Genomic DNA, 23,057 nt, shown 5'->3' on the forward strand with positions numbered 1-23,057 from the left:
GATCATTGTGAGAACCCGCCATTCCAAAAAAAAGCATGCCAAATCTATCGTCCACGATCGGCAACTGCCTCCAAAATCATTTGTTGGTTTATGCTTATGGCGATTAGGAGACCCTTGCCACGCGGATGGGCAATTCTTCCATTGCCAGTGCATGCAATCAATGCTTCCTAGCATTCCAGGCCATCCGCGTTCCTCAGACTCTTTAAGCAAACGTTGAATATCTGCAACATTTGGTTTGCGCAAGTATTCGCCTCCAAAAATTCTAATAATTCCATCACAAAATAGTGCATGCATTCATGAACAGTTGGCTCAGCAACATGTAACATATCATCTACTAGATCAGCGGCAGTCCCATAAGCAAGCATTCGTATAGCAGCAATTATTTTTATTTTTGGGTTAATCCCAAACTTACCCGCACAATTAACTTTTTGTTGAAAATATGGTACATTATGATTAAGATGATTGAAAATACGAGTAAATAATGATTGACCCATACGAAATCGGCGTCGAAAGTCGTGGTCACGAAATATAGGATTTGCGCCGAAGTAGTTAGCATTTACACGAGCCAGTGTTGCCTTGTACTGACGAGGCTTATATTTTCTTCCTTTCTTTGAACCACCATGTGGTCTATAAGAAGACTCCGCTTCTTGCTGACGCAATAAACTCAGACGATGTCGAACCAAAGGTAGAGCAATAGCCACTAATTTGCGAGTTTTAACTGCAGTGTTATCATTTGAAGAGCTCGAGCTCGAACTCGAGCTCGATGAAGAATCAGAAGAAGATGAATGATCCATTGAAAAAATCTTCAAGAGTTTTGGTAGTGTTTTTTTTTTTTTTTGCTCAAGGAGATGAGTTTAGATAAGAGGGAACATGAAAAATGAAAAGAACATTGCAAAACCGAGAGTTAAATGGTTATAGCACGCGGTTTTTCAAAAACCGCGCAGTTTTGGCAAAACCGCGTGGGCTATATGGCGCGGTTTTGGCAAAACCGCGTAGTTGTTTGGTGTTTTTTTGATATTGCTCCTAAAGTTGCTTGGTGTTTTTTTGGTTCAAAATTTTAGTGTTTTTTTGGTTGCTCTGCTAAAGATGCTCTAAGTTACAAATACTATTTATACATCACATCAACAAGCCAATCAGAGATTATCTACAAGATAAGTGCTACATTTTTGTTTATACAGCATGTAAATGCCTCGGTACATACATACATAACAGCCTTCACATCACTGACCATTTGTTCTATTGATGAGAATCCATCGTTGCTCATGTAAAAAAGGTGAACCACTCTGCACATCATCCTAAACAAGTCTTTGCAAGCTCTTGGTAAAATGCTACCATCTGTCTCCAACAATGCTTTCATCAGTTCGCGCCTACTACCATCAATGGTATCCATCAATTTTTGTATGGCCTCTTCTTCAGTGCTAACAGTAGGGTCATGAATCATGAGCAGCGATACGCCGTTCGGTTTCCCTGCACTATTTTCTCTCTGCAACATCCCGAATATGGCACATGATCTAATAATAAATGAGAAGAGAAAGTGAGTAACCAATGAGAGAGTTTTACCTTGAAGCCTTGAATGCCATTGAGGTAACGGGCACATATGCTGGTAAGTCGTAAGAGATCATCGCACTCTCCACTCCTCACAGCCTCCTCTGAAAGAAGAGGCCCAACAAAATATAGAGCAGGGATAGTAATAGGTCCCAAAGCAAACGATGTATATGCATTTTCATTGCAGTCTTCATCAATGTAAGCCACTGTGACAGAGAGACTCTTCAGATCACTCTCTTTATATGCATACATGAAAAATGCACATAAAGACTGAAAGGAAAACATTGAACACAACTAAAAATAAAATCTCACTATCTCGACAATATGTCCTGTGACATCTCGCTGTTGCCATCTAAGTGCCTTCTCTCCTAGGTCAACAATTGTGCTTTGAAGCGCATGATATAATATCTCAACTGGTTCTGAGCAAAATCAGTAGCTGAACCACCATCCCACCTGTGTGTTTCACAATTAAATACTAAAAAGATTCAACTGTAGAACAAACTATAATGAACAAATAGAGATCCAAAAGTCAAAGGAAAACGTAAAATAAGAAGAGGGACAAAAAATGTGAACATACTTCTCAATCAAATCAATTAGGTTTAATAGTTCTTCTATAGAACCTGCTATATCAAAGAAGTTATCGAACACGGTTGTGAGAACACCATTTTTCGCCCATGACATACAAGATTCAGATAACTCTGGAGAAAAAAATGTTGCTGCAGCAGAAAAATAACAGTAAGCCTGCTTCTGCCTAGCAAAGTTTAGCTTGTCCAAACGATTTTCTTCAACCCACCTGCCCATTTAAAACGAAGTTTTAAGCATTTTTGCCCAAATAATAACATTCTCTTCGAGACTGCATGCATTGTAGTACCTTTCAAGCTGTTTGAGTTCTATGCCTTGTATTGTTTGACAGAGATTGAAGTCTTCGACAGCCAATTATAGGAAATAATTGTTGTCAGCATTGATAGACCTTACACCACCAAAGAAAGCAATAGTTACGTAATGTGGTCAACTCACCCATATCATATATATAAACAATTCTCTTGGAGGTTGCATATACAACTTTTTCACATGTTCCACAGGAATACCTATATGATGTTTTCAAGATTTGCAAGTTGTCCACATTGTAGTGCTCCACACTTCTTCTGTTCTCTAAGCGCTCTAAATTGGTATGGTAAGGATAATTAAGAGCAACATCCACCTGGAAATGCAATGATGGGGAGTTGCATTTCTGACACCGAAAGGCGGATAAAAGCAATCACGAAGAACAATGTCTGTAAATGAATCTTGCATATATAAAGATCACATGTTCAACATGTTTGAAATCAGCTACCTCTTTGCTGATGCACTGATACAACTTACGAGCATGCATTGAACCGTTGGACACTTCCTGTTTCAGAAAATGATGCGACCTGCAGGATTTTAGTTTCTCGAGATACTGCTCTGTAGAAAGCTGTATTCTGTTTTCTGTGTATACGGCGCGACCTTCGCCCAGATATAGTGTGGATAGAGCGCGACCCGCGCTCCGACGTTCGGGATGTCCAGTGAATTGAGTGCGACTCGCGCCCTTCTCTAGCCTAAACAGGGCACGACCCGCGCCCCGTGTTTCTCAAGCCACCCAATTTTATTGTTTCATATTTTGTAAACTATATATAAACAATTGTAATATCTTTAGAATTCAATCAAGTAAATATACACTGAATTGAATTGAATCATCTGGTTCTACATGATATCGGAGCCAAACCATTGAAATCCGCTGCATTGAATCCTTAAATCTTAAACCCATTATTGAATTCTTGAATCTTAAACCCCTCTCACAAAGTTTTATTTTTTATTTTCTTCAAAAACCTAAATTGTTTGTTTTTTTTTTTTTTTTTTTTTTTTTGCAGTGGCTGACTCTGACAACAATTCTTCAAGCATCATTCATCACCACTACACCCCCACAAGACAACTCAGCATTCCCAAAAACTGTTCAATTAGATGAGTCCAACTATACCATCTGGGCTCCTCTCATGCGGATGCGGATTTGAGTAAGGGGAAAACTTGGTTATTTGACTGGCACAAAGGTTGAACCACTTATGAATTCGTCAGAATATGAAGTTTGGGAAACAAATAATGAAAAGGTAAAAAGCTTGCTTATTGATTCTATGGAAATTTCTCTTATGAACCGTTATATTCGTCTTCCTACTGCAAAAGATATTTGGGAGGCTGTGGAGAAGACCTTCTATTATGATTCTGATGAAACTCGAATTTTTTGAATTGAATACGAAGTGTTTTGAAGCGAAGCAGAATGAGAGACTTATTCCTTCCTATTACAACGAATTGGTGGCTATGTTCCAGGAAATTGATCAGAGGGTGACCTCCCAGAATAACAATGTTGAAGCTGTAGTCCATGAAATGTCCACGATGTCTAGAATACTTGTTCATATGTTTTTACATGACCTAGATCAGGAGTATGATCAGGTGCGTGGAGAGATCCTTCGGAAAGAACCTAAATTTTCCTTGGAACAAAGCTATGCTTACATTTGTAAGGTACAATCTGAGAAACAGGCTATGGGCTCTCAGATCAATCAATCCTCTGTCTTGGTCTGTTCATAGCAAGACAACTCCTCCAGTTTTTTCTGGTCCTCCAGGCCATCCTAAAGGTAAATCAAATCCTTGGGCAGATAAAAAATGTGGTGTTTGCGGAGACTTGGGTCATAGCAAGGAGAGATGTTATGAAGTGATTGGTTATCCTGATTGGTGGGACTTTTCGAAGAGGCCACGAAAGAATTTAAGCAAGGCCGCCATTGCTAATGTTGTGAATGGAGAGAATGCTTCGGCTAGTGTCGCGCAATCAGGTATGAATGGTAAGGTTATTTCAAATAATATATGGATAATTGATTCAGGTGCATCTGACCATATGACAAATGACCCTAACCTTGTGAAAAGTCTTAGACCTTCACCTCAGACCGCTGTTTCTACTGCTGATGGTACTCTAACTCCGGTTAGCGGAGAAGGGTCTATTGAGTTATCTAACACCCTCACTCTTGAATCTATCTCAGTTGTTCCATCCCTTGCTTATAACCTATTGTCTGTTTGTCAAATTATCATCGCAGTTGCATGTACTGTGACATTTTATCCATCTTTCTGTGTTTTTCAGGACATTCTGACTTAACAGATTCTTGGTTATGGTGTTAGAAAGGGGAAACTGTACTACCTGGACTTGACAAAAACTGGCGAGAAACAAAAGAATTTTCTGGGGCAAGCTAATCAGGTTAATAGGGTCGAGAATGCAAAAGAAGTTGTGTGGTTATGGCATCATAGGTTAGGTCATCTATCTTTTAGTTATTTGAAGAGGTTGCAATCTCAGTTATTTTCAGTTGTTAGTGAGTCTGAGTTTCATTGTGACATTTGTGAACTGGCCAAGAGCCACCGTATTTCATATTCACCAAGTATTAATAGATGTCATGTTCCTTTTATGAAAATTCATTCTGATGTTTGGGGGTCCTGCCAAAGTTTCTTCATTTTCTGGAGCTAGATATTATGTGATTTTTATTGATGATTGCACTCGCATGACGTGGGTGTCGTTACTGAAAAACAAAAGTGATGTATATGGGATGTTTACTGATTTTTACAAAATGGTGGCGACGCAATATCAACAATCTATCATGATCTTTCAGTCTGATAATGGTGGAGAATTTGTGAATGGCCTCATGTCTGAATTTTGCAAAAGAATTGGAATTCGTCATCAAACCTCCAATTCTGGTACCCCCTAACAAAATGGTTTAGCCGAACGGAAGAACATGCATGCAGTTGTTGGAGGTTATTCGTGCTTCCTTGTTTGGCATGAATGTACCTCGATCCTATTGGGATGAAGCAGTGAAATTAGCAGCCTATGTTATCAACCGTACTCCCTCACGGGTAATTGAGTTCCAGAATCCTTATCAGAAACTCCATACACTTTTGTCCATCCTATCTATGCCTGATTTGGAGCCTCGGGTGTTTGGATGTACAACTTATGTTCATATCCCACAACCAGAACGAAGTAAACTTGATTCTCGTGCGAAAAAGTGTATTTTTGTGGGTTATACTGAGTTTTAGAAGGGGTATAGGTGTTATGATCCGATTAATGCCAAGATGTATATATTTCTTGAAGTCTCATTCCATGAATCAGACCCGTATTACTCAGGGGGAGTTTCTTCAGGGGGAGAGTGGCGGTGAAGGGAATCCTGATGTCTTTGAAGAATTGGAACACTTGGAGGAATGATTTGAAGTTCCTGAAGTAGAAATTGATCCTGTAACAGTAGAGACAGAAGCACATGATCCGGATGTATCTGAAACTGTAGTACACGACATTTCCCCTTCTGCATCAATAACTGAAGATCTCGATCAAAATGCTCCGCCTCAGGTACCTCCTATAACCTTTAATGAGTCTGTTGGGGTAGAAAGTCTTGAACCTAGACAATCACAAAGAGCTAGTAAGGGAGTTCCTAAGAAACAATATGAACCAGACATCAAAACCAATGCTAAATACCCTATAGCTAACTCTATGTCTAACCGTACAGCCTTTCTGAAACCCATGCACTTGTCATAAATCAATTGCCTATTGTATCTATTCCTAGTAATGTGCAGGATGCTTTGAAAGATTCAAAATGGAAAAAAGCAATGAATGAAGAATTGGAAGCCCTTCAAAAAAATGTAACATGGGAGGTAGTTGATATGCTGTTGGAATGAAGACTGTTGGATGTCGTTGGGTGTTTATTGTGAAGCTTAATGCAGATGGAACTATTGATAGATACAAGGTGAGATTGGTTGCCAAGGAATACACACAGCGTTATGAAATTGATTACGAGGAGACTTTTGCACCTGTAGCGAAAATGAATACAGTCCGGATTTTAATTTCACTTGTAGCAAATAGAGATTGGCCCTTGCACCAGCTTGATGTGAAGAATGCATTTCTGAATGGGAACTTGGAGGAGGAAGTATACATGGATATAGGGGTGGGCAATGGGCCGGGTCGGGCTAGCCCGGCCCTAAACATTTAAAGCCCTTCAGATATTAGGGCCGGGTCACAAGTCTAAACCTCAAGCCCTGACCCTGACCCTAGCCCTCTTTAAGGGCTTTAGGGTCGGGCTTTAGGGTCGGGCTTTAGGGCCGGGCCTATATATTTTCTTTTTTTTACTACATCAGTTTTAAAACTCATTTATATTACAAAAATGTACAATAATCTACAAACTCAAAGTTCAACCAATCTAGTAATAATCCTAGATAAGTCCAAAATTTAAAATGCACATCCACAATCTAACGAACTGAAGTACATCGAGAGTTCGGAATTTGTTCTTCCTTGTACTCAAACCTCACTGAAATTATATTTAACATTGAAATACATAGACAAATAATTATATTATCATTTTAAAGGAAGAAGTAATAGATATAAAGAAGAAACATAATAGTTTTGGTTAAGGGTCATGGAAGTTGTTAAACTATTTGTAATATCATAAATTATTTCTATAATAGATTCAAACAAATATAATATTACCTTTCTTCTAATTTAAAAGTGATTCAAGCTTTGTATATGGAAATGAAAATATTGGCTTTTGAACAAGTGATGGAGAAAGGTTTGAGATTACAAATGTCATTTTTCTGACAAAGGGTGTTTTTTGGTTTCTATGTTACAAATGTCTGCTCTGTATTTTGCTTTAATGGTGTGGAAGGAAACCTTTAGTTTTAGACTTGGCTTGGATGTGAATAAAAATATAATTTATAAGAAATAAGTGAGAAAAGAAATTGAGAATAATAAGTTATGGACTTTGACTTGATGATCAAAGGAATAAAGTCTTATTTTTTATTAGGCTAGTGCTCATTGTTCTTCATGGTTGCTAAGTTGACAAGTTTTTGTTATATAAAACAAGTTATTGGAAGTACCCTTGGGTGTAAGTGATAAATTACAAAGGACAATGTTATTTTAATTGAAAATATTTAACAAAGAGTTGGACAATTATGGTATGTGTATTTATAGTGAAAGTATGAAACAGGGCCGGTTAGGGCTTGGTTAGGGCTTGGTTAGGGTCGGGCCTATGTTTTAGAATCTTAGCCCTAGCCCTGCCCTAGAAGGCATTAGGGCCGGGCCGGCCCGGCCCTAAACTCTGTGAGGGCTTTAGTTGTGAGGGCTTTATAGGGCTTAGGGTCGGGTCGGTCAGGGTCGGGTTAGGGTCGTTAGGGCCAAATTCCCACCCCTACATGGATATGCCTCCAGGTGTGAAGAACCATCCCAAAGATGTTGGGAAGGTGTGTAAACTGAAGAAGGCTTTGTATGGCCTGAAACAGTCTCCAAGAGCTTGGTTTGGAAGACTTACACAGTCAATGAAAGTTTTTGGGTACAAATAGAGCAATTCTGACCATACGTTGTTTATCAAACACAAGGATGGTAGGATTACAGCTCTAATTGTGTATGTTGATGATATGATCGTTACAGGAGATGATCCGAAGGAAATAAATGAATTGCAGAAGTATTTGTCGAAGGAATTTGAAATGAAGGATCTAGGACAATTGAAATATTTTATGGGTATTGAAGTTGCAAGGTCTAAAAAGGGGATTTCACTCTTACAGAGGAAGTATGTTCTTGATTTGCTTCTTGAAACCGGGATGTTGGATTGCAAACCGATGGAGACACCCATTGAGATGAATCACGGACTCGCCATTCATTCTGACCAAGTTCCTACTGATAAAAGCAGGTATTAGCGTCTTATAGGAAAGTTAATCTATCTATCTCATACTAGACCTGATATTGCTTATGATGTGAGTGTGGTTAGTTAATTTATGCATTGTCCTAGTGAAGAACATATGGATGCAGTCTTTCGTATACTGAAGTATTTGAAAAAAGCACCTGACAAAGGTTTACTATTTGGAAAGTATGATCCATTGATATTGTTGGATACACAGATGCAGATTGGGCTGGTGATAAAACTGATAGATGGTCTACATCAGGATATTTCACTTTTGTCGGTGGAAATCTTGTCACTTGGCGTAGTAAGAAGCAGAAAGTTGTTGCCAGATCGAGTGCAGAAGCTGAATTTCGAGGTATGGCACAGGGAGTATGTAAATTGTTATGGATTCGTACTGTCTTGATAGAATTGGACTTCGAACTTCAAAAGCCTATGGATTTATATTGCAATAATAAAGCCGCCATTCAAATTGCACATAATCTAGTTCAGCATGATAGGACAAAGCATGTGGTGGTTGATCGTCATTTTATTAAAGAAAATCTTGACAGGAAGGGTATTCATTTTCCGTTTGTAACCTCTGATGAGCAATTAGCTGATGTTCTTACCAAAGGTGTATCCCACAAGGTGTTTGACAGCTCAATTGACAAGTTGGGCATGATTGACATCTATGCACCAACTTGAGGGGGAGTGTAGAAAGTTGTATTATGTTTTCTTTGTATAGGGCGCGACCTGCTGCCAGATATAGTGTGGATAGAGCATGACCCGTGCTCCGACGTTCGGGATGTCCAGTGAATTGAGCGTGACCCGCGCCCTTCTCTAGCCTAAACAGGGCGCGACCCGCACCCCGTGTTTCTCAAGCCACCGAATTTTGTTGTTTCCTATTTTGTAAACTCTATATAAACAATTGTAATCTCTTTAGAATTCAATCAAATAAATATATACTGAATTAAATTGAATCCTCTGGTTCTACATGCTCTTCTGGGAATACAATGTGTGAAGCCCGGTATAGCTCTAGAACATCACTTGTGTCCCTTAGATATCCTTCAAGCGTATCCAAAAAGCTCTCTTCTTCACTGAATTGAGCTAGCACATCTACATCAATTGTTTGGACAAAATTTAACTTCATGTTGGTGTAGGGAGATTTCACTAGAAAGTCACACCTCAATCTAGCTACTTTCTATCCCAAATGATTTCAACTTGGAGCTCACACCAAGAAAATCACCCACCCAAGATTTTGGTAGTTATCACAACAAACTCAAATAAGCAAAGCCACTAATTTATCATCACCTATAATAAGGAAACAATAAATAAGGAAGTAAATATGCAAAGAGACACAAAGATTTAGGTGGTTCGGTAAATGTTACCTACATCCACACAAGAGCCGAGTTTCTTTTATAGCAAAGATTGGAGAGTTTACAAGAGATATCAAGAATCAAGAACAAGAGGCCTCACTCAAACCCTAGCTCAATAGAGCTCCCACAATACCCAAGAAATAAATCTCTCAAAGTTATCTCAAAACCCTATTCTATTTTCTTTATATAGGTACACATAGAAAAAGGTGAGAAAATGGGCTTTGGGCCGAAATATCGGAAATCAGTGAAAATTTCGGAAAGCATGAGCGCAGGTCGCGCCTTGGCCAAGGCTAATCCGAGCGCGGGTCACGCCCAGCTCCAGTAACTTCAGCACGGGTCGCTCTTTGTCCACAACATAGTTAAGCACGGGTCGCGCCCTTTACTCCAAACTGAAAACTGAAGATAACAGGTCCGGACACCGGAGCAAAGCTCGACGGTTTCACAAACCCAACAATCTCCAACTTGGAACCTTCGAGATTCTATATGCACATCACATCTCAATTGTAACAACTCAATCCAATTCCAATTTACTAATGAAACACTCGGCTCATCCATCATGGTCTTCAAGCAAGAAGACCCACTAAAGTTGAACACAACTTCAACTTCTCAGTAGGCACGGTCTTGGTCAACATATCCGCCGAATTCTCACTCCCTTGGATCTTCTCAAGTGCTAAAACCTCATCCTCCAATAGAGATCGGATAAAATGATACCGGAGACCAATGTGCTTGGTCCTAGAATGAAAGGCGCGAAATCTTAGCAAGATGTATAGCACTCGACCGGTCATCGCGTAACATACTTCTCTCTTGCTTCATCCCAAGCTCTTCTATTAATCCCTGTAACCAAATCATCTCTTTGCTTGCCTCTCAGAACGCCACATACTCGCTTACGTGGTAGAAAACAACGATCTTCATGGCGAAAAATCCAACTCATCGCAGTAGCACCCCATCGTAAAGACATAACCAGTAGTGCTTCTTCTACAATCTACCTCACCTGCAAAGTCGGCATCCACATACCCTTGCAAGTTCACAACACCCCTTCTATAACATAGGCATTTCTCAGTAGTACCTTTCAGATATCTCAATATCCACTTCACGGCTTCCCAATGTTGCTTGCCAGGATTAGACATAAATCGACTGACAGCTCCCACTGCTTGGGTTATATCTGGACGCGTACAAACCATGACATACATAAGACTTCCAATGGCAGAGGCGTATGGTACCTTAGCCATGAAGTTGTTTTCCTCAACACTCTTGGGAGAGTGTTCCTTGGACAACTTGAAGTGGACTGCCAAAGGTGTGCAAACTGGTTTCGCACCACCCATGTTAAACCTCTTCAATACCTTCTCAACATACTCAGCCTGAGACACTCCAGAATACCTTTCTGCCTATCTCTTCTGATCTTCATCCTTAGAATCTGTTTCGCTACACCCAAGTCCTTCATAGAGAACTCACTTGCCAACTTCTCTTTCAATCTCCCAATTTCTGACATATCAGAACTCGCTACTAACATATCATCAACATATAGCAATAGGATGATGTAGCTGCACTACTACAAAAATGCACATTAGCCACGGTAGGTTATTTGGTATATACCACTGTTCCCATAATACCAGTGGTTTATACTCATTCACCACGGTACAAAATACTTTCTTAGTTTTGGAACAAACAAATACCACTGATTTTGTGAAACAGTGGTATATAGTACTCCATATACCACGGTACTATCAAATATAACATAATATTTTTTTTGTATTCGTATACCCCACTGTTTCCGTGAAAACGGTGGTTTATATTTTGGGCAAAATTATAGCTACCGTGGATAAAGCGAGTTCTGAAAAAAAAAAAAAAAAAAAGCACGCGCTATATCTCCCTATTCCACTTCTATCTCTTCGTAATTTCTGCCACCAGGGTTCACGATTTGAGAGAAATCAGTCGACCAGCTGCAAGGTTGCTGTCTTTGCGTGTAAATATTTCAGCAGATGTAAAGAACCCATTACCCAATTTCTCTCTAAAACAAGAATCAAAGGTAAAAACTTAATCTTTTTCAGAAATTAAACAATGAGCCTGTCTCATTTCTTCGAATTCTTTTACTTTTAATGGGTTCTTGCCAGAAATCTTGATTTTTTGACGAAATTCTGTTCATCTTGTAACTAGGAAAGATAAGAAGTTGGTTACAAGATGCCGGAATCAAGGGAAAGATTGATTAGAAGCCAAGATTCAATGCCATTAACACCGTTAAGAAGATTAGTTGGGGGTATTTGGGTGGATAACGAGGCTTTACAAGAAACGAAGGGTGTCTACACTAGTGGTGGGATTAGTGGAAGAAAAAGAAGTAACATGTTTGGAAGCTTTTCAATTAAGCTCCTTTGCCAACATGAAGAGTTGGGTATCTTGGTACTCCATATATGTATAAGAATCGTTCTTCATTACTCTACAACTAAAAGTTGGAGCAGAGATGCTTGTTATGGCATATGAGAGGTCAAATGGGCTACCTGTTGTAACCACCAGAGGAAACAATGTGTATGATGATGATTTTGACTACTATTATGGAGGAGCATAACATGTGAGTAATGTTTTTTTCGTGAGAAACTAGTTTTTTCTACTCTTCCTGTGTGTTGATGCTTGATTTCAAGAGTATGAAAACTATGTTGATAACTTTCCCCTTTCTATGAATGCAGAAAGAAGTAGCTAAAAGTACGGACGAACTCTTGGTGACTAGACAACGCAGCTTAAGACAGTTGAGTACAAGGTTTGGCCCCCCAATAATTCGAATTTACATATTTCAAATACAGCGAGGTTTCTTGTAATAATACTTGATATATAGCTTGATAGTATGTAAAGTAATATTATTTGGGATTTCTCAGAATCTTCCTGCTGTTGGGAAAGCAGACTTTTTAGAGCAGATTACGTGCAAGACGGAACAACCTAAGATATAAGACATACACTTATTTTACAATAGTGTAATGCTTCTGCCTTCTGCTGTGATTCCAAAGGACATTGATCTTGATGTAAAGCATATTACACTGTATGAGGACACAAACTCCAGTAATAATTGGCTCTGTCCATGGGGTTGCACTGTGGTGGATTATGTAGCTCCACAATTCAAATTGATACTGCAGGAGAATTATATATCATCCTAGTTCTTTCCCATAGTTGATACATAGGAGAACAGGTCGTTATGGTGGAAATGGAGAATGAAACTCAATGCTCGTCTTGATAAATTAATGAGGTTGGTCATTTCCTTTCTTCCTATCTTTCTATGCATGCATGCACAAACATGATGCAGTTACTTGCCCTAGAAAGTCATGATTATAAAAGGAAATTCGATTTTTCTTGTTGATAAATTTTGTATGCTATGGGTACTAGCAGAAGAATGGCATGATCTGTGAATTGTATAGTTCATATATATGAGGATATTCACTGGCTGGGTATACTTAATTGCTCTCTTGAGGATTGTCATGCTTTAAGCTATTCATGTTTTCAAGTTTCCAATGTTTTATACAAATATGAATTAACTCTAATGTATATTGCTTCTTTGGTGCAGGGGTATTGAGGAGTCATGGTTGGGTCCCTGGAAGTGCTTGCTTCTCAGTGAACCCTTGGATTCCTCATGTTTGGATTCTGTTATTCGGAAAATGAGCTTTGCTCTGAAGTGTAAATTTGATTTTTATGCAAATGAAAGTTTGTTGAGAGTTGTTCTGGGTGGTTCCAGATCTGTATTTGAAATGGAAGAACGCAGCACTCATTTGTTTCTTCACAATGGCTGCTTAACTAAATGGGGATCTTGTCCAGGGAAGAAATATGACCTCTCTTCTACTGCGTATGATCATGCTGAAACTCATTCTGGAAAATTGCTCCATCAATTGATACTATAAGCAATTGATGATATTCAAGCGGAATGCATCAGTAGAGAACCGATAATATTGGATCTAGATTCTGATGTCCAGGTACTTTGTTGATTTATTATCCGATAACTTTACTATGTCCGGATTGGTTGTCGTGGGGTTTGTGTAAGTAGTGACTGTGTCTGCTTCATGGAATGTCATCTTCATGGCTGTTGAGTGTTGACTGCATATATTATCCGCGCATGGGATGGTTGCACATGGTAAATGAAGGAAAACTTTAATTTAATTGTTAAATTGTTGTTGTTATGTTTTTTAGCCAATACGCATGGATACAATTTAAAATTACCCTATCAGTAAAACAATTAAGTCTCATCAGCAGAAAGGTTTTTGGTGCTAAGAAAACCGACAATTAGTGGAACTATATTTGTAACCATAAGCTTCTCTTTTGCTAAAATTATCCAAGTATGATATCGCTAATCTTTTGGAATCTACAAACAGAGGACTTTTATTTTATGATTGTTACATCTGCGTTCTTTCCTTTTCTTTATCGTAGTGTGTTTTTTTTTCTAATTTGGTTGAAATTGCTAAATCTCGTGTTTTTTATCGTAGGAATATCACTGGTTGTGAATCCTTCATGGACGAATCCTATTGGGGAGTGGCATGTAGGATGTAAATTGGTCTATGAGCTTTTAACAAGCAATTTGACTTCCCGTTTAAAGGTAGGATTATGTGTCATTGGATTTTTGTGTACTCTATTCAAACAAGTCTTCCTTTGGAAACATCTTGACTTACTGAATTGAACTCTATGTCTTAGTTCTCAATTATAACTAATCATGGTATGTGAACAGAAAGAAAAGAAGAAAAAGTGGGATGAGAAAAACCAGGAAGAAATTGCAGAGGCTGTAAAGAATCTTGATCAATTTGACCAGGTTATTAGCATTAACTTGTTTTAGTTGTCTTTGTTGTACGTATGTTTCACTTTTTTCATTTTCATTTTCAATCTCATGATTAGATCTGACTTGGTACTTCCTACGAAAGATGTTTCTCCACTTTTATTGTTATTAGAAAAATAATATAGGTTAGAAGCAGAAATTCTCTGAGAACATGTACCGTACCGTCATATGTAATGGCAATGAAGAGTTGACAATTGATGTTGAGGTTTGTCTAGATAGAAAAGATAGCCTAGGCACATCATATAGAGAAACATACTGGAGAAGTAGAGTTTCAGAAAGGCGAAGGGTGATGTGTGGAGGGTTGCTCTTGACACACAGAGCCTTGAGGATGACTCTGAGTGTGGGAAACTGGTATTTCTTTTAAAATTTTATGGTCACTCCACACTCAGAGTATGTTTAAAAGATGATATTTTAAGGGCAAGATGATATTTTAAAAGAAATACCAGGAAACATAGATGTGGAGGGTTCTAAATTTTATGTTCTAATAATCTATGGAGAAATACCAGGAAACATATCATCTTGCCCTTAAATCGAGATAAAATCCTTTCTTACGGTAATGCATTGGGTCCAAGCATTGTAACTTGTTTTCCATGTTGGAGTTTTTTTTTGGTTGTTGTTTCTAAATTAGTCTTTTTCTCCCAAAGTTCTCAGTCCTTACGTGGTTCTTGATATGTTTCAAAGTCTTTGTGCTCTATAATGAGCACAAAGAACGTTTTCCATGAGCATGTAATGGAATAAGTCAATACGAAATAATCGGTTCTTACTAAAGATTTTTTCCTCATTATTTGATAAGTGCTGAAAAAGTGTTATTTAACCCTCGATTATGCCTCTTGTTTAGCCATCTTAGTGGACTAATAGTGTTTATAAGTTGTGTTTTAAGATTTTACAGGTGAGAAAGAGAGTTTTGTAGAATATTAGAGAAAAAGGGCTAAAATGGAGCAATTCGGAGCATTAAGGATCACATGGGAAGCCCGTGGACAATCATGGAGAAGGCCAAGGAATTGGAGCTATTAAAGATGCGACTTGGACCTATTTTAAAGTCTATTTGGAAGCCCAAGGCCAAAGGATTCATTGCTTGGACCAAAGCCCGCAAAAGAGGATAGAAGGATAGAGCAGAAGAGACAAAATAGACTTATACGCGTGGGACGGGACGATAGATCGGCGGCCCAGACGATTGATCGTTCCGAGACGATGAATAGTGTGCGCCCGTGACGCATGAATCGATTTCTTGTAGCCAATTCCTTCTCAGTTTGGAGATGAAGTTGGACTCTGAAAGAAGTCTATTTGTATTAGGAAACAAATGACGGTTTGGAATGCTTCTAGAGCTCATTGTAACCCCTATAAATAGAGGACCTAAGTGCCTCATGTAAGAGGCCAATTCACTTATAATCTTGTCTGCAGAACTTGAGGCAGAGAGAGAGATTAATAATAAAAGATCGGTTTTAACTAGCTGAGTCTTAATAAATTAGTCTTTCTAGTCTTATGTTCTTCGACTCTTCTTCTTCTCGTTCTTCGTGTTCTTTCTTCTTTATGGAAGGCTAATTTTCTCCTTCAAGGGAGGAGATGAAGCCAGTGCTTAAGGTTTAATGATTCTTCTGGTTCATGGTATTCTTCAATCAGGTTAGTTCTTTATGTTTTTAATTATTAGTTTCATTGCCCACACCAGGGGATGGAAGTATAGAATAGGGTTTATATTTTGCAATATTAATATCATGCTAGTGTTCTTTACTTTTCTTCTAGTAGTATAGTTCTTTAGAGTTAGGGAAGTATTCTTTGTGTTGCCTTAGAAGGGGTAGCTCGGGAGTGGTGCCTAGGGGGAAGTATTCTTTGTGTTTTGCCTTAAGTGGTGATTCATTGAATGGCACCTATTAGGAAAGTACTCCTTGATGTTGCTCTTGGTAATACATTGAATGGCTACCTGAGCTTACATAAAAGGAAAGAAGATATTAATAGCATAAACATAGGAACAACCTTAAGTAGAGTTAATTGTTAACGATGTTTCGTCCAAGAGGGCATCGACACTTGCTCGATTGCCTAATTGTAGTCTATTTGTAAGAACAACCATGAAACAGAAGGTCATAAATTAAAAGTATTGGTGGATTCTAATCTCTTGAATTCCCTCTCTTATAAATTCCCAATAGTTTAGTTAATTTAGTTTAGTTTAGCATTAGAATCTAAATCTCTATAATCATAGTTTTTAATCCCTTAAACCCCATTTCCAGTCCTGTCCTTCACATAACATACACTTAAAAGTGGAACGATACCCTACTCATTCTTTACTTATTGAGGGATAATTAGGTTTTGATACGCTTATATTTGTTCAACGACCATCATCTATCTACATCATCCATACACCATCTACACACAAAAAGGAGCGAGTGTCATTATTACATCTGATATCTTTAAAGGTATAAGTCGTCATACACTAGCATTCTCTATTTTGTGTTACTCTTCATTTTTTAGTTATTATATTACTCTATGATATTTGATCGTGCAGATAACAAATCTATCCCTCAAAGATACATACACACAAGAGGAACTTGATGTTGTACGACTTGAAATTCTTAGATTCATCCAGCATAATGGAGCGTTCGAGCCAAGCATTGTGTTTTAGCTAGGTTTTGACCCATTCCAGTTAAGGTTTGGTGTTTGGTCTCACCATTTTTTTGATATTTTAGATAGAACAAATAGATTGCTCTTTTGATTGATGGAACAAGTTAGGTCATTATTATTTTGATAGAACAAGTAAATTTGGATGTTTATTTCATTATTGATGACTCGAAAAAGTTCAAAACGCTTTTAGCAATTCAATGCCTTCGTGTTGGATGTTTAAATTTATTTATTTTGTTTGTGTTACACTATGAATTGTTTATTTGAGCAATGTGTTTTTAAATCCAGTGTGGATATATATGGTGAAAATGGGCAGGTTGGAGGTTGAATGAATATGATTAGAATCAAATAATTAGGGGCTTTTATTTTTATTTTTTAAATTGACTATAAACCATGGTTTGGTAAAAACTGAGGTATAAGCAGTTTATATATCCCACGGTTTTATCTAATCGTCGTATTTAGCATCACTATTCCCCACGGTTCACATCGAATAGAGCATACTTTTCAGACTATTAACCACGGTTTGGAAATCCTAATACCACGGTTTTAGTCAAAACCGTGGTATATAAGAGATACTTTTCCCCACGGTTTTGCTAGAAGTATTTGTCACGGTGGTTGTTACCACAGTATGAAAACAGTAGCTAAAGGCTTTTTACCACTGTAAATAACAGTGGTATATGAGCTTTTCTGTAGTAGTATTGGAGTCGAGCCTCTTGAAGTAGCAACAATGGTCAGCGTTGCACTTATAGTAGCCATTTTCTTGCATGAAGTTATCAAACTTCCTGTACCACTGCCTAGGGGCTTGTTTCAAACCATACAAGCTCTTTCTGAGCACTGCATACCATATTCTCTTTACCGCTTCTTGATGAAACCCTCCGGTTCTTTGCATGTAAATTTCCTCAACCGGGTCACCATGGAGGAAGGCAGGTTTTAACATCCAACCGCTGAAGATACAAATCTTCCACATGCAACAATACTCAACACCGAATAATAGTATTCCGGTTTCCACCGGGAGAATATCTGCGTGAAGTCAACCCGCTTTCTTTGAAAACCCTTGACTACTAGCCTCACTTTAATTTGTATCTTTAGGAACCATTATGTTCCTCTTTGACTCTAAACACCCATTTGTTCTGTAGAGCCTTCTTGCCCATGGGTAGTTTGGCTAACTCCCACGTGCCATTAGAGATAAGGGACTTCATCTCATCTTGCATAGCAAGCTCCCACTTGCTTGCATCACTCGCCTCCAATGCTTCATCATAGCATTGAGGCTCGCCACCATCAGTAAGTAGCAAGTAATTCACATAGGTGGAGGGCGGATATCTCGTACTCAATCGATACATGTGGCCTGGATGTCTTCCTTGGGGCACGAGGTGGAGATGGACTCGGTGGGGTTGTATCCTCATTATTCTCTGAGTCACTACTACTGTCATCCTCTGACTGTAGGGCTCCCACTATACCACGACTTACATCGAAGTCTTCCAACTCAACATACTCTGTGCCGCTCTTTGTATCCGATTCCTTGGTTTGTGCTTCATCTCTATCCTTGTACATCATCTTCTCATTAAACACAACATCTCTACTACGAATGATTTTCCGATTTTGATCATCCCAAAAGCGATACACAAAATCATCACCGCCATAGCCGATGAAGGTACACTTTAGTGACTTAGTATCAAGCTTGCTTCTAGCTTGGTCATTAATGTGGACATAAGACACACAACCAAACACCTTCAAATGGGAAAGGTTCACATCCTTCCCGCTCCACACTTCCTCTGGAATCTTAAAATCCAAAGGTACCGATGGTCCTCTATTGATCGTAAGTAAGCCGCGTGCTAACACTTTCTCGCCTAAAAACTGCTTGGGCAAGCCTGCTAGTGTAATGATACACCTAGTTCTCTCTCGGCCGTGTTCTATTCATCCGCTCTTCTGCAACCCCATTCTGCTGAGGTGTTCCTGGCAAAGTCTTTTCCATCTTGATGCCATTGTCAGCACAGTACTTCTTAAAACCTGAATCCTCATACTCTCCACCGTTGTCGGATCTCAGCTTCTTTACTTTCAAGCTTGCTTGTCTCATTCTCAACCATGGCCTTCCAAGTCTTGAACACTTCAAATACTTCTAACTTGTGTCTCAAGAAATAGACCTACACCTTCCTAGTATGGTCATCAATGAAAGTCACAAAATATAATTTTTCGCCAAGTGAAGAGACATTAGCTGGCCCCCAGATATCTGTATGAATCAACTCAAGCCTTCTAGCTTTCGGAGTCTGACCCGTTCTCTGAAAACTCACCCGCTTCTACTTTCCAAATACGTAGTTCTCACAGAAGTCAATTTCAGTCGACTGTAACTTTGGGAGTTTACCAGAAGAGTGAAGGATTTCCATTCCTTTCTCACTCATGTGACCAAGTCTGCGGTGCCAAACATTCAGATCCTCTTTGCCATGTGCCACGACAATCGACTCACACCCATGTGTAGTCATGTAGAGAGTACCATCTTTCTTACCATATGCAACGACCAATGAACCCTTCGAGACCTTCCAAGTGTTACCGGTGAAGACTGTAACAAATCCTTCACTCGCCAATTGCCCCACAGAAATCAAATTTTTCCTCAAATTCGGAACGTGTCTGACGTGCCTCAATAACCATGACGAGCCATTCATCTTGACATGCACGTCACCAATGCCGACAATGTCACAAGGTTGGTCATCGCCGAGAAAGACCGTTCCAAGGTCACCTTCGACGTAGTTCTCAAAGAATCTCGATGTGAGGTAGCATGGAAAGATGTGTCGGAATCAAGTACCCAAGACTCCTTCTTTTGCTCCATCGAACATATCAAGGCATCATCTACCATCTCAACAACATTAAACTCTTGATTCTTTTTCTTGTTCTTATTAATGTTGTTGTTGTTTCTTGGTGCCGGGCAATTGGGACTATAGTGGCCAGGCCTACCACAGTTGTAGCATACAACTTCACTTAAGTCTCGAGGTTTGTATTCAACACTTTGCAATTGGGGGGCTTGAGATTTCGATCTCCCCCTCCACTTTTTCTTACTACGACTCCTGTTTGACTTTCTTCCCCTACTTTCAGTGCTCAATGCCGACCCTGAAGTTGACCCCAAAGATGAAGGATAATCCTGTCTCCGGATTTCCTCGGTTAGTACGATACTAACTACGTGCTCAAACTTCAACTTGGTCATTCCCACAGAGCCACTAATAGCCGCCATAGTCGCCTCCCAACTTGGAGGCAATTGTCCAAGTATCGCCAGAGCTAGCACCTCATCACTAAATGTAATATCAACCGACTCCAATTGGTCCTTAGTTTGGTTGAATTCATTTAGGTGATCTTTGAAGGAGGTCCCCTCCGACCCTTCTCATACTAAATAGCTTGGTGATCAAATAGACTTTGTTCGCGGCCGAGGGTTGTTCATACATCGTAGTAAGTGCCTCCATGAGAGACTTTGCCGTCTTCTCGGTTTTAATATTGAAGGCTACCGACTTCGAGAAACTCAATCGGATTGTGGCCAATGCCTTTCTATCTTGCAAATCCCATTTGTTTTGCGGAATCTCATCGGGCTTCTCACTTATCAATGTTTCCATCAAATCCTTTTGATAGAGTACGTCCTCGATTTGCATCTTCCAATAGCCTAAGTTTGTTCCGTCAAACTTCTCTATCTTATAGCTTTCCTTTTCGGCTGTCATGACTTCCACTTGAATCAACACAATGGTGGAGTATCTCTCAAAGGAATTTCTTCAAACACCTAGCTCTTAATGCTAAAGGTGGAGTCTTTTCTCACACACCTTGTTCCAATGATTCAAAACCGTGCTCCGATACCACTTTTTGGGAGATTTCACTAGAAAGTCACACCTTAATCTAGCTACTTTCTATCCCAAATGATTTCAACTTGGAGCTCACACCAAGGAAATCACCCACCCAAGACTTTGGTAGTTATCACAACAAACTCAAACAAGCAAAGCCACTAATTTATCATCACCCATAACAAGCAAACAATAAATAAGAAAGTAAATATGCAAAGAGACACAAAGATTTAGGTGGTTCGGTAAATATTACCTACATCCACACAAGAGCCGAGTTTCCTTTATAGCAAAGATTGGAGAGTTTATAAGAGATATCAAGAATCAAGAACAAAAGGCCTCACTCAAATCCTAGCTCAATAGAGCTCCCACAATACCCAAGAAATTAATCTCTCAAAGTTATCTCAAAACCCTATTATATTTCCTTTATATAGGTACACATAGAAAAAGATGAGAAAATGGGCTTTGGGCCGAAATATCGGAAATCAGTGAAAATTTCGGAAAGCATGAGCGCGGGTCGCGCCTTGGCCAAGGCTAATCCGAGCGCGGGTCGCGCCCAGCTCCAGTAACTTCAGCGCGGGTCGCGCCTTGTCCACAACATAGTTGAGCGCGGTCGCACCCTCTTCTCCAAACTGAAAACTGAAGATAACAGGTCCGGACATCAGAGCAAAGCTCGACGGTTCTACAAACCCAACAGTTGGAGACAAAAGCAAACGATCACAGATTATTCTACTTTGTACCTGAAGAGACATCATATCCATGCATACGCAAGATTCTAAATGCCATGGAACATGTGGAAATGTCAAAGAAAATTTCTTCATCCTTCATTAGCCAACAGCTGTTAATATGTCAATGTAATGTTCGCTAAAGGTGTTGAACTAAGCAGATTACAAATCTAAGGCTCGGCCACAGTTACCTGTATACTCTATCCAACACACGTACTTCTGATTTCATTCTTAAAATGGCGATCGATTCCCAACCTTTCAAGACTGTCTACCCTACAGAGCTGTGTATATACATCCAGAGGATAAGCAGCCGGGACTGAAGAACCATTAGCAACAGAAAGAAAAATTAAAATAAATTAAAATCCACAGTATAATAACATTACGGACTTATAGATAAGCCATGTTGTGTATAGAGTGTTGCCTGCGTTGCCAAACTTTTCTATGAGTGACCGCAAGTAATTGAGGCAATTAATATCTTGAAGGTGAGCTTGAGCAGCTGCAGTGGTGGACGGTGAATTAAAGAGCAATCCATTCTTCCTCTGATATTTTAGTATGTCCTTCCAATTTTGTAACTTATCGCGCCCTTCTGCAACATACGCTAGATATAGTTTTCCCCTTCAGAATTGCTTCCAGAGGCTCTGAAAATGCCATACAGTGGAACTATCAAGAAACTGCAGATGACGAGAACAAAAACTACCTTACCAAGCCTTTTATCGTAGGAACTAGTATTTATTAGTATTCCGGATTATGAAGGGGCAAGACAAACCTATTTAACTCCAAATCTCTCTTATGAAACATAGTATTGAATAAATGAAGATTTATTCCCATCTCTTGAGCACGTTCAAGCATACCGGAAATAGGATGTCAAACCCAATTGGACTCTGCTGCTTATCCCCAGTGGCTGAACTAAAATTAGTCCGTATAAAATGTAGGCCTGCAAGAGAGTAACAACTAAATATTCAATTGAAAAATACAAAACTTATGAGCGTCAAAGCATGACAAGAAGTAAAATACCTTCGTTAACATGATCTTCCCCCATATTCCATCGTTTGAGCGCAAGGACAGATGCCTGGACGAAAGTGTCTTTCATCAAGAAAGGATGGTTATTAGGAAGTCCCCATGAGCCATTAGGATGTTGATTTTCCAATAACCAATTTACGCATTCAGGAAAATATGGGGATACGGGAGAGTGTGGAGAAGGACCATTGCTACCCAAGCAGTGTCATATGATGAAACTGATAGTTCAACATTTTTGAACATTTCACTGATTCTCTCCTTTGTCCCCTTTGCGTGCTGCAATAAAGTAATAAAGCATTTACTGATCAAACTTAAGAAAAAAGGTAGAATGGGCGAGGGAGAACCGGAGAACGGAAGATACTAGACTAGCATACCAAAAGGAAAATTTCAGGAATATCCATATTGACACCATGATCTGAAGAAATGGCTTAAAAAAATATAAGCAACAAGTTACTGTTAGAAACTAAATACTGTAAGTGGGCATCAGGCGAATT

The 23,057-nt window shown here is 39.2% G+C and overlaps 2 long non-coding RNA genes and 1 pseudogene across 3 annotated transcripts; 2 read left to right on the top strand and 1 right to left on the bottom strand.

The window, feature by feature from the left end:
- Positions 1–1,199: 1,199 nt before the first annotated feature.
- On the bottom strand, positions 1,200–22,836 carry LOC147502791 (ent-kaurene synthase-like 1; annotated as a pseudogene). Its single transcript, XR_015220922.1, has 12 exons — positions 22,561–22,836; positions 22,313–22,480; positions 21,968–22,184; positions 21,738–21,862; positions 21,562–21,659; positions 9,223–9,344; positions 2,879–2,983; positions 2,634–2,746; positions 2,417–2,515; positions 2,123–2,338; positions 1,858–1,998; positions 1,200–1,767 (listed from the first exon to the last, which is right to left on the bottom strand). The product of XR_015220922.1 is annotated as an ent-kaurene synthase-like 1 (transcript).
- Positions 11,214–12,167, top strand: LOC147502792 (uncharacterized). The gene is made up of 2 exons (XR_015221802.1): positions 11,214–11,630; positions 11,759–12,167. It is a non-coding gene; the product is annotated as an uncharacterized LOC147502792 (long non-coding RNA).
- LOC147502793 (uncharacterized) lies at positions 12,296–14,168 on the top strand. Its single transcript, XR_015221803.1, has 3 exons — positions 12,296–12,833; positions 13,149–13,709; positions 14,059–14,168. It is a non-coding gene; the product is annotated as an uncharacterized LOC147502793 (long non-coding RNA).
- Positions 22,837–23,057: the final 221 nt, after the last annotated feature.

This window comes from Coptis chinensis, chromosome 4, assembly GCF_015680905.1.
Source record: "Coptis chinensis isolate HL-2020 chromosome 4, ASM1568090v1, whole genome shotgun sequence".
NCBI classification, from domain to species: domain Eukaryota; kingdom Viridiplantae; phylum Streptophyta; class Magnoliopsida; order Ranunculales; family Ranunculaceae; genus Coptis; species Coptis chinensis.